The sequence below is a fragment of the Symsagittifera roscoffensis genome, chromosome 9, assembly GCF_963678635.1.
Source record: "Symsagittifera roscoffensis chromosome 9, txSymRosc1.1, whole genome shotgun sequence".
In the NCBI taxonomy this organism is placed as follows: Eukaryota; Metazoa; Xenacoelomorpha; order Acoela; family Convolutidae; genus Symsagittifera; species Symsagittifera roscoffensis.
The window spans coordinates 42,642,360-42,655,436 of NC_087070.1; the positions used below are offsets into that span (position 1 = coordinate 42,642,360).

The 13,077-nt window shown below is 37.1% G+C and overlaps 1 protein-coding gene across 1 annotated transcript in view; it reads right to left on the reverse strand.

Annotated features, from left to right (window-relative positions):
- The window catches only part of LOC134854412 (substance-P receptor-like), a 154,402-nt gene extending 144,215 nt beyond the window's left edge, over positions 1 to 10,187 (reverse strand). The window contains exon 1 of the mRNA XM_063870650.1: positions 9,936 to 10,187. The gene's annotated coding sequence lies outside the window, so the exon portion shown is untranslated. The remainder of the gene's footprint in view (positions 1 to 9,935) is intronic.
- Positions 10,188 to 13,077: the final 2,890 nt, after the last annotated feature.

Below are 13,077 nucleotides of genomic sequence, written 5' to 3' on the forward strand. Positions count from 1 at the left end.
ATATATATATATATATATATATATATATTATTTCTAGTATCTAACTATATATATTACGTTGTTGGCGCCATTGGTTTAGCCATGTGTTTGGTGCGGCTACCAATTAATTAATACCTGCCAATCTTAGTTAAGTCTGTGTGTGTGTTGAGTCATTGTTGTTAACCGTTAAGACTAAAACAAATCAGTCTAAATTCAGTGAATTTACGATATTGAACTTACATTTTTCACATGGCGCAGCAAGCAGGACAAAGCGCGGGATCAGGGAAAAATCCACTGGGGATTACGGCATTTTGGCCGAGCAAATGTACGGAAGCACCAATGCTGTGGGAGCATTGGATTACACGATTTACCTGGGGTGTAATAGCAAAACACTCATTCAATCCGACGGCATTCTATTTTGATCGGACGCTATTCGCGGCGCAAATTACAGATCTGCCAGAGGAGGTGAATGGGAAAAATCGATTGGAAGCTGAGCAGACACTAATTTCTAATCTCTACTTGTGTTTGGGGGAACGCGGACAGGACGAACTGCATAACCGAAAACCCCATTTGGATCTGGCGACTACCCGATATCCACGGGTTTTGGATGAATTTGAGAATGTCTTCAGGAAGGAAAGAAACGAAACGTTCGAGACGTATCAGCTACTATCTCGGAAACAACGTGACGGGGAAACGTTGGAAGAATTTCACTCCGTAATGAGTGGATTGGCCGCTAGATGCTCATTGGGAGCATTGGAACGACGGGTGTTACGTGACGTATTCATAGTGAATATGTCCAATAAGGAGGCTCAAACGGAACTATGTCGTTCAACTAAGACACCAGATGAGGTCTATCGGATTGCTTTGTCATATGAGCGGGGTGACAAATACGCAAAGTCATATAAAGTATCCGGTGGGGGACTTACCGCGGCACCAGCGGGCTCACTACAAATTAAAGCGGAGCCTATAAGCGCAATCAGAGGAGGTTATCGCCGACCATTTCAAAGAGGCGGACGTGGATTTGGCAGAGGAGGCACAAGGGGCCGCGGAGGAGCAGCAGATCGCAAGTGCTACAATTGTGACCAGAGTGGTTTTACCCCGGATCATATTCCAAAGTGTCCAGCAAAAAACGCAACCTGCAATTTTTGCAAGAAAACTGGACGTTACGAGCGAACTTGTAGAGGACGTCGATCGGCGAATAGGGGTCGCGTAGGCATGATAAATGAGGACGACACTGATGGCGGGATTGCACAAGATTATCCGGAGGAGAGTGCATCCAATTACGGAAGTTCCGTCGCATGGGTGACTGATTCAAAGACACCGGCACATGGATGGGATTCGGATAGTTCAACGGAGTATGTAGTTATGTCAATCCGGCGGAAGGAGGAAACAGAATTGAGAGTCGCGGTGGCGAAACTAGCCTTAAGAATCAATGGCAAAGCAACCCAGGCCTGGATTGATAGTGGTTCGCCAATATCCATCTTCACTATTGGGGAACTAAAACGTACCCTGGGAACAGTCAACGTACAATTGAAACCGCTGGATCCGAAAGACGACCAATTCCGCGACTACGGCAACAATCCGTTAAAATTTCTGGGGAAGATGCAAGTCACGCTTCATTCCAATGGATGGACTTGTTCGGCGGATATCAACGTCATCGGAGGGTGCAGACCGTCTATTATCGGTAGGGATTTAATGCCATCACTAGGACTGATGTTGGTACAAGCACCATCGACAGAAGGGGTGAACAGCATACATTCAAAGGAAGGAACTGTGGCGACGGACAATGACTTGGATGATTGGCAGACACATTTCAGTAAGCAATTTCAACATCTTTTTCGCAGGGTAGGGCGCATCCGAAATTATAAAGTGCAGGCCGAATTCTTCAAGAATCTAACTCCAATTCAACAAAAGGGTAGGCGAGTGCCCATAACATTACAGGAAAAAGTCGATAAGGAGATTGACAAACTTTTGGAACAAGGTCATATTCAAAAATTGGAAGAATGTTCAGATAAATATTTTGTTTCACCTATTGTCATCACAGTGAAAAAGGATGGTTCGGTAAAACTTGCACTGGAATCCAGAGAATTAAACAAGCAAGTGCATAAAAATAAATATCAAATGCCCAATATTGAAGAACTAATGGACATTGTAGGGCAAACGATCAGCGAACGTAAACAGGGGGATGTTTTTTTTTACAACGATGGATCTCACGTACGCATACGGTCAACTTCCTTTAAATGAAAATACTAGCAAACATTGTAATTTTTCGTTGGTGGGAGGGCCGCTCTACCGGTACATATCGATTCAAGACAGGATTCTATGGATTGACAACCATGCCGGCGGAATTTCAACGGATGCCATTCTGGCTGAATTTCCGTGTGCGCATGCTTTCATTGATGATATATTAGTGATTTGAAAAGGTACCAAAATCGAACATATTGCCCTGGTGGAGAAGATTTTGACGAAATTAGATAGAGAAAAAATGGCTTTGAAACTAGAAAAATGTCAATTTGCGAAAAATACTTGCGAATGGTTAGGCCACCGGATTACAAAATCAGGGATTTCACCAATGGTGCGGAAAACAGATCCGATTGACAAATTAGCTGCCCCGAAAACGCTCTCACAATTGAAGTCGTTCATGGGGTCAATCCATAGCCTTCACAAATATTTACCTGCGTTGGCAGAAACTTCGGCGCCCCTACGTCCGCTGCTTAGTAAGAAAAACGAATTCCTATGGACAACTGACTGCCAAACAGCGTTCGAATCGCTTAAGAAACAAGTCGCGAACATAGTCGAACTTAAGCATTTTGATGTGCATAAGGACATACGTATCGTGTGCGACGCAAGCCATAATGGTTTGGGGGCTGTACTCGAACAACTAGGCGCCGAGGGTTGGCGACCTATATCATTTGCGTCCCGTTTACTAAATGCGGCCGAAAAGAAATATTCGACAAATGAGCTAGAAATGCTGGCCGTAGTTTGGGGTTCCGAATATTTTAGAAATTACATTTTCGGGCGGCAATTTACTGTAGTGACAGATCACAAGGCTTTGGTATCATTATTGAATGGAAACAATAAGAAAAACAAAACTATGTTCAGTCGGTTGACTCGTTGGATCGATAGAATTATCCCCTTTGATTTTGTCATTGAACATATGCCTGGGGCTAAAATTGGCCTGGCGGAATATCTATCAAGGCATCCGGTGGGGGAAGCAACAAGAGTTAGTCTTTATGATAACACTTTCACAGTTGCTAAATTGCAGTCAACTACCAATTCACTCGATTATATTGATACCAACAAAGGGATTATTAAAGCATCAAGGAAATCAGTTGTTTCAGCTAAAGATATACAAGTTGGAAACGATAGATTTAACTTTCCATCGGAAGAGGGCGTCAAAACGCGTGACCGTCGGCCAACCAATCAGAAGCCAGTAAAACGAATAGCTGAGTGTACTGACCGGGAGGGCGCAAAAGTAGTAAAGTCAATTACTGAATGTAAACTACGTGAGTCTGATATTAATTCCACAGTAAACAGGAGTCCTCCTTTTAACAAAACAAGTTATCGATCTATCAAAACAAATACCTCTACAATGACATCACTTAATTTGAAGAAATTAAATAAATTATTGTTGAAACATCCAGAAATCACAAGCCGGAGTAGCAGCGAGGTGGAGATAGTAGACACACGACTGGAGGCAGAGACACATCACACTAGGGACATCCGATGCAACACGGTAATCTCCATTCCTTCGGCATTCGGAGGCGAACTCTTTCCGGCGGCATACCCAGCAGGAGGAAATGTAATCATGTCAGTGATTCCCCGGGACTGTAAGATCATCCCAAAAAGCAGTGCACTGCCAGAACTATTCAACCTAAAGCTAGTTGAAGCAAATTATAAAGGGGACCCTCAGATGCGTGCGATAAAAGAACTGGTGAAGAGTAAGGACCCGGAATTGGAAAAGAAGATCAGAGCAATGGGTGCCTACCTCGGACAGCACACACATGATTTCCACGTGCGGGAAAATTGCTTGTGGATGGACGAACGACTCGTCATCCCCATACCACTCAGAAACGCTGTAGTCAACCGCCTACATTCTTTTCACCACGGGCGCTCGAATATGTTCGAGGCTGCGAGGGATGTCTGGTTTCCCTATCTCCACCGGAGTTTAGTTGCAGCTGCGGATGGGTGCAAGGAATGCACGGATGCAGGTAAAAGCCTTAAACCATTATGCGCTAAAGGTGACGTTGGGAAAATCTATGAACCACGGGAGCCGAATGAATGTCTACAGCTAGAATTTTGGGGTCCGATTAGATACTTAAATGAATCCAGTAAATATGTTTTGGTAGCGGTTGATCGATTCTCACGCTGGCCCTCTGCAATGATCTGCGGGAATAATAAAAGCGATAAGGTCCTTAAGTTCATTAAACAATACATATCTCAACATGGTGTCCCTAGGAAAATTTTTATGGACCAAGGATCAAGTTTCACATCGAATGCAGTTAAATCACTTTGTAATTCCGAAGGAATAGAAATAATTTATTCACCCGTGAATGATCATCGCGCAACCGGATGTGTTGAACGTACCATTGGCAGCATGAAAAACTTTGTCCTTTTTTACGCAAAAGAAAAAGATAACGGAAATTTAGAATCAATGATAGAACGAGCCTTGAGTGCTCTGAGATTTGCTCCGAATGCTACTCTCAGAATATCGCCGTTTGAAGCTCATCACGGCAAGGAAGCAAATACGGTCCTTCGAAATCTTACGAAAAAGCCAACCCTGCAAAACCTAAATTGGGCCAGAGTGTTGAAACAAAAATCTGCCTATTTAGATTCTACTGACCCAAGAAATCAGAAGATTCCCCAACCCATGGCAACGGATTGGGAGGAACGATCCGACGTTGAGTTCGATGTCGATCACATGAACCACCCTAGACGACTGGCACAGAATCAACTAGTTTCGCCGGCGGATGGAACACCAATGGTTGACAGGAAACAGGCCTTGGGGGGCAAGTCCAAACAGCCAAGTAAACGGACCGAGCTTTTGTTCCAACGACTTAAGGACAGCAATAAAAGGTATAGACCCATAAACCAAAAAGTAGTTAGCGAATCTAAGCACACTCTAACTCTAGCAAGTGGCTCTGTACTTAGGAAAAGTGGGGTTGCTGCGAAAGTCATCAAGACCAACGGGCCAAATACTGCGAGCAAACTAACACTACCACCCCCAGCCATGAGTGCGCTGAAACGTCGGGCGGAATTGAAACGAGCACTAAACGAACAGGCGGCGGGGACAAGCACACAGAGTAAGGCCGAAAACAGAACGCGAGAAATTTCACCAGCAGAGGAGGCAGACTCGGATTTGGACTACGAGCCGATAACAATTTCAAAATATGCAGGGAACCCAACAACAGCACCCGATCGGAACGTGGAAGAGAATGCACCAAAGGTGCCTAAAGATGTAGAAAACGTAGCGGGAAGACCCAACTTATCCGAAGGAAGCGGAGTTCCAACATCCAAGGGGGTGGACACGGAGGTCCAAACTATGAGCACCGAACAAGGGGGAAGTGCCCCGAATTTGAGTAACGAAGGACAAGGGGAAAAACAGCCTAAAAAGAAAGGGGAGCGAGGACGACGTTTACACCTCGTATCATATTCTAGTCAGGAATCAGAAGACCAAGATGGGACAGGATCAAGGAAAAGTACCAGGAAACGGACGGCGGTATATTGAAAGCGAGAACAACCAAAGGAGGGGAAGACAGAGAGCGGGACACGAATTAAGCAGGAAGATACACTTGAAAGATGGAGTGAAAAAGAAAACTAAAGAAAACTATTTAAACTAAAACTTATGCCCAGGGAGAGGGTGGACTACTGCGGGTCCAAAACTCAAACATTTCTCCGTCGGATAATTTCAAAACATTTGTTTAAAAAAAATGATTGTTGAGGGAATGTCATATATATATATATATATTATTCCTAGTATCTAACTATATATATTACGTTGTTGGCGCCATTGGTTTAGCCATGTGTTTGGTGCGGCTACCAATTAATTAATACCTGCCAATCTTAGTTAAGTCTGTGTGTGTGTTGAGTCATTGTTGTTAACCGTTAAGACTAAAACAAGTCAGTCTAAATTCAGTGAATTTACGATATTGAACTTACATTTTTCACAGCCAAAAAGATTCTCAAAAAAGTTAGAAAAATTGTGGTTTAAAATTGGCTCTACACGCAATTTCATATCATAAAAAACATTGGAGGGATATTTTAAGCTAATGGGGAAAACGTGGCATTTTTAATCCAATTTTAATCTTTTCTCGTATTGGCTTTCTAAAAAAGTGGGGAATGCATATGCTAGAGGTAATTTTTTATTCAGAATTTTATTTTATTAAAATCAGTTCTTAGCAGGCAGATTGGTCCAGGAAACTTGTGTACGGGTGTGCTGGCATTAAGTCAAACGCGTTTTCATTTATATAGATAATACTTTCACAATACCCAAAGTTTTTATGCACGGCGAACTATCGGCACATATAGTTGCTCCAATTTGATTTGAAGCAAACAATTTAGAGCAAAAAATATCCATCCACTTTTTTGAAAAAAAGTTTTTGAGACCAGTTAAATGGAAGTCGGAAAATTCAGCAGTAGAATTTGTGGAGTAAATACAATTTGCATGCTAATGAATTAATATATTTTTAAATAGTAACTTATTGTAAAATTTTGGAGAAACCTTTTTTTTCCAAAAAAGATATTTACCAAAATTACCATTATGATTAGCATTACCAAGTAAAAAAGCATTGCAGTATCTGAAGAGTATAAAATTATAAATTGAGGCGCACAATTATATACAATATTCATTAGCTTTTTGTTACATATTTTTGTTTGAAACCCCTCCCTAAAAAAACATGAACATTATATTTAAAAAAAGGATATTTCAGCTATTCTTGGTTGCTTCTACTCCTATTTTTAATCCATTCAACTGCGCATGATAAAAATCAATAGAACATCCTACTGTCCACAAAACTTTAATTTATTTACGATAACTGCCCAATGGCTGCAAATTAAATTTACACTTCCTTCTAGTGCAAATCATTTGAATATTTTGTCGAAAAAGCCATGCCTACATTTTGTTGTTCCGATTTTTGAAAAAGCGACAGAATGTTTGTGCACGAGGTGGTTATTTCTCCAGGCCAATTTCAGTTTTCTAACTAGCTGTTTTTTACGTTTTTTGCTGATGTCGAGTTTTGATGTCAGTTTTGTAAAAAAACTGCCGTTGAGTTCAAAATTAAAAAGCTAATTTCAACTTTGATCATAAAATTATAGGGATTTGAAAAATGCTTTTTTGGCAATTTTATCGCGCAGTATGAACCGAGCCTTTAATGCGTAAGCGTCAAAATAAACGGTTACAAACTGAAGTCCAGCAATATGCTTTCTTTCATACATTTCTTTGCACAAATTTTGTCTTTGTTTTGTGTTTTGTATAGCTTGTAAGGGAATAAGATGAAGAAAAAATTTTATAAACGTTTTTTTTTCCAATAATTTTGTCGAGTTTTGAGAAAAAATCTGCGACTTTGAACGGCAGTCAGAACAATAAGTGTTTCCATCTTTGTTTGGTTATATATCACTAAACTCATTTTCAGAAAAATTGCTTTAGAGCTAACTCCCAGATTTGTTATGGGAGTTAACAGTCTTTAAAAAAACTTTTTTCGACGAACTTTTTGTAATCAGATACATTCTGCCAAAGGTTATATCTATTAAAGTTATATCGGATCAACTGTAGATTTTTCTCATCAAATTGATTTAAGAAGGAAAAATATAATTGTTTCAAAAGATAATTTTGATAAGAACATTATATTAGCTATTCAACAAATTTAAACACTGCTACACGAAAAAAAACATCAATTTAACTGATTTAGCAAGCAATATAAAACCATATTTGAAAGAAAAATTTCAAAATTGCTATATTTTGCGGGTTGGTTTGAAATGCAGATTTTTACAGATTTCAAATTCAGAAGATAAAAAAAGCTTGAGGAGGACATTCTATGGTCCTGCATCCAGTTTCAATTGTTAATAACTGATTATTTTATGATTTTTGTACCTTTCTGACTAAAAACCAGAAAGAAAATTTGAACTCATTTAACAATTCTTTATAATCTGTCTATTTGAAATTAATTTAAATTATGATCAATTATAGTACAATTTTAGCAATTGAAATCTACTAATATTCCAATTTTATGGTACAGTTATAATTGATAATAATCGATTTTATTTGATTAATTTCATCCCATTTTCCTCTTATTTTTATGCAGAAAAATTGTAATTTAATTAATTATAATTGATAATAATTGCTTTTGTTTTCCTTTTTGTTCGACTTTATATCATCTGAATGGCTTATATTTTATGCTTATTTTACACGTTGGTTTATGTGAAAAAGGTGAAAATTAATTTAGCAGCTTTTAAATCAATTCAATTTGTAATGTTTTTTATTTTTTCATTAAATCTATTAAAGTTTTCTCACGATGCGCATTTAACATTTTGTTAAGCACCAAAGTATCAGCTTATTGTTTTAGTTTCATGAACCGTTTTAGTTTCATGGAGAGTTTTTTTCCATCTACCGCAGGAATCTTTCAGCTAAATTGAAAGGATTTGTATGAGATTTGTAAAAATCCGTGTTCAGATGAACCAAAGTATGAAAATTTTTAGATTCTTCATGTTTATAAAACAAATTCATAGGATATAAACAAAACATATTTCACGTGATTTTATTTTGGCAAAATAAGAGGTTATAATTGATTAGAATCGATTTAAAGATTTTTTGTATGAAGAATAATTAATATGATCAATTAGATTTTTCAAAGAATCAACACAATAATCCGTTATAATCAATTTTTAACCTTGGATGCGGTAAGGTCACTAAGGGGGGGGGGGGTTGCATGGTTTATCGGTTATTTCTAAGGCTTTAGCATTTTTTTAGATTCTAAAGAAAATAAGGTGTAGAGAAAAAGAGTATAGGTTTTTTTGCAACGCTATGTGCGTAGAAACTTTTGTGGCTCAGCATTTCAGCTCATAAGCAAACACTGACCGCATATATTCGATGCAGAGTTGTAATTAAAATATTTCATGCTTGATATTTCTGGCTCATTTTAGTAATCTGCTAATTGTTACTTCGATTCTTTCATGAGCACTGGAATCTAAGTTGAGTTTGCATATAGTTTCACATCTTCAAAAGGCTTAATGAGCAAAATAGACTATCTTACTTTCCAAAACAGTTACAATAACGGCAATAATTTTGCGATGATTTCTGGTGATGACATGACAAGCTTCGTTTCGCCTCTGTGTCTATTAAATCAATCGATCAATTTTCTTTATTTATCATTAACTCAATTATTCAATAAAATTTATTTTGATCAGTGAACTTTTACCCAATTAATCTCAGCGCAAAAAAAATACAAAAAAACTTTCTCTTTTCTTTTGGCTATTTTTTCTGGTTTTCTGGTTTCTAACTGTTTTCTACTGTTTTTTTTAACCCGAGGACAGTACACACTACATAACGTTGTTTCAGCCGACTTATTTTTTCCCCCGAAAAGGTAAAAAAGAGGCGAGACAAAGGTAGTAAGATTGAAAAAAAAAACAGGCAAGATATAGGGCAAAAAAAGATTGGGAAAATTGCTTTGTTGAAAAGAGCAGAGGCCTTTTTTTACATCTATTTTTTCTTTTATTTTACCCTACTATTAACCCTGCGAATCCTGTTGACTAAAGTAACCCCCCTCGCACTAATGATACTTAGATTGTTTCAATTCCTATTAAGGACTAATTAAGCACACCCGAATTTTGTGATTTTGTGAACATTGTCGCATATTTTTACCTTTTTTATATAAGAAACGAGGGGGATAGTTATCAAGACTTAGTCGCTATAAGCAATGATTTGTGCCATAAATGGGAGTAGCAAATGATTGGAGGCTTACCTGTCTTAAAGAAGTTAGGAGATGTCAAGACTAATGTCAGGCAGTGAAATGAGCTGATGATGGAAATCAGACTTTATCAAACCGTCTTTTTTCTCTCTATCGAGAAAGATAGTGTTGAAAAAGCAATTACTTCACATTTGATTTAAAAAGTATGAATGATAAAATTTTCTGAACTATGTAACCAATAGGAAAAACAGCTAAAAAAACTAAGCGTAAAACCACGTTTAAAAGCCAAACAAAAACATGGAAAGTTTTTTTAGGCTGTTGCAAATTTTAGTAATTGAATTTTAAGAGGTGATAACATTTCATAAATTCCTATTTCCTGTTTTCAAAGGCGGTGGTTGTTACAATTTGTGCCGTGGAAAAAAATGGGCGAAACGCAGTGAATAAGAGAGTATGATTGTTTGAGCACTTTGAAAATAAAGTTCAAAATATGTTAGGTATAAGTAATTAATGATTAAAAAAATCAAGATTATTGAAGCCGTGAAAAAAAGGTAGGAATTTCTTTCAAGCTTAGTTTTTGTTGTTTCACAAAAAAGGGTGATAAAAAGAGAACAAGCATGACGCTTATGAACGCAGCTAACTTTGGTTTATAAACTGGATCGCTTTCAGCTCTTCTTTTTTGTTTTATATTTCGCATGGATACAGCAGTTACTGAGCTAAATTAGAAACAAACGCCGTTGGGAGTTTGTTTCTAAATATAAACTCATTAACTATTAATTTTCCGATCATGAATAAATATAAAAGTTGCTCACCATCGACCATCAAAAACTGTGATCAAAATACATCGTTCAAACTTTGCATCATTACATGTAATATGACTAATCATGAACAAACCGAGACGTGAACAAATCCCTGTGAACAAATCGAGACATGCAGTGTCGAGATGTGAAAAAAATCGAGATGCAACATAACCTGTTGCTTATCTGGGTTGCCGGACATCAAGCCGACGGGACTTCAAGCCGAATCGTAAATTAGGGACTTCAAGCCGAATATATTTTTTATAAAGTTGTAAAATATGATTAATTTGTAAATTTTATTGAAGAATTTCTGAATTTCGTTATCTTTTTTCACAAGTTATTGGCGTTTTCATAAATTTTAAGCCTACAACTGATGTTTAGGAAAGATGAAAAATAAAACACGGTTGAAGGCGTTTTTCATGCTTTTAATGTATGCATTTCAAAAACAGGCTGATGTTATTAACGGATACCAATCCCAAGTGGTGCATTGTCATGAATAACGCTTTTTATGGATTAAACATTTGAAAAGCAACGTTTTACTGGATGAAAAAATAGTGTTTTGAGGTGATTGTAAAGTTCAAATTTCGGCCTGAAGTCCTTTCGACTTGAAGTCCCGTCGGCCTGTTGTCCTAGACCCGCTTATCTGGCATGAAACACATGTGAAACAATTGAACAAATACTCACATTTGAAAAAATTTTAACTCTCAGACGTGATTTTTACTTTCTAATTTTTTTCATTTCAAAATGGACCGACCTTCTTGCTTAAAATTGATTATTATTCAATTAGAGTTCCAGCAATTTTCTCGCAAATTCAATAGCTAAAAAACTGATGAGAATCCCGGATAAAATTCGTATTATGCAACCACAAACTGACAATTTGTCTAACCAGTTTCCCAAAAAAACTACACTAATTTACTTGCGCTATGGCGGCGGTTAAATTGCTTTTTCTAGTAAATAATCTCCTATTTTGTGTGTTGCATTAGGTCCAGAAAAACGACAACAAGTTTTTTGAATGCTCAAGTGACAATCTCTTAAAGTGTTTCTTTTTGTACCAAAAGAAAATGAGTACTTGGCTCGTTTTTCAAGGAAATGAGGACAGAAAATGGAGACGAATACCATCCAAAGCCTTTTGAACAGATGTTTGTTAGCCTGCAGATGTTATTCATTGAAGAGCTATCGACTGAAAAATTAATTGTGTTAAAGAACCCTAATTATTCAATGAGAAAAGAGAGTTTTGACAGTGTATTCAATGGGCATGGTGTAATGAACATAAACAACTAAATCAAAATCCTTTATTCTGATTCAAATAAACAACGAAATTACGTTTTTGAGCTGTGCTTTTTTAAACTGTGCTTTATTTAGCAGTGCTTTACTTAAATAGTGTTTGATTTTAATTTTAGATTTGTTCAAATAAGGCACGTAAACATATTGCACACGTGTGTTTTATCTCAAAAGCAATTGAATTTTTACCACAAGGATGAGCATTAAAACTGCTCAGCTGAGAAAGTTAAATTTGACAAACGTTCCCTGTTTAAGTTATGCCTCATCATATAAAGAATGACTCATGAAGGTCATGCTGCATCTTTCTATAACTCGTTAACTATCAATTTTCTTATCAAAGCGCCATGAATATAAAAGTTACTCAGTATCAAAAACTAAGTTGTAAAAAATTAGGCAGGCCTTAGGTTTTGCCTCATTATTTGCAGTATGACTGATCAGGGTCTGGTTTAATCTGTTCGATTTAGAACTTACTATTGGTTTTTGATCATAGGTAGGTAGATAAACGTTGAATCGAAAATTGAGTTTGTCTGATGGGTTAACTGTAGTATGACTCATAATCTATGACTTTGTCAGTTTCGTGGTCAAAAGCAGAGACACAAATTCGCTTTCTGTTAAATATTTCTGTTAAAAGATTCTGTCTGCTTTTTTTTGAGATTTGACTCATCCTTAGGAAGTTGATTCGTTTTTTTATAAAATCTTAATTTTCTGGTCAAGTCAATTACATTAAATCAACAACACAAAATTTTCTCACATTTTTTTTCAAAACTTGAATTGTTATCCGGCTAACAATTTTTTTAATAAAAATCATAGAATCAGCAAAATGAAGTGGTCCTTGTAGACTGCCGTAATGTTAAAGTTTTTCTTCCTAGTTTGGAATGCCATAGATCCAGAGAACCCAGTGATTGCAAAGGATTCGTAGTTTGAAGAAAAATCTTCTACATCCAGATGAAATTTCCAAACGACCAAAGCTAACCAAGATTCAAAAAAATTAGCTAATTTAGAATCTGGTGCATGGTTTTACTGTTATAATTTTGAACTATTATACTTGTCAGATCTTGTCAATTTTTTTTTCAAATAATTGAATATTTGAACATTGCACTGTACTGTTTGGTGATTTTGAA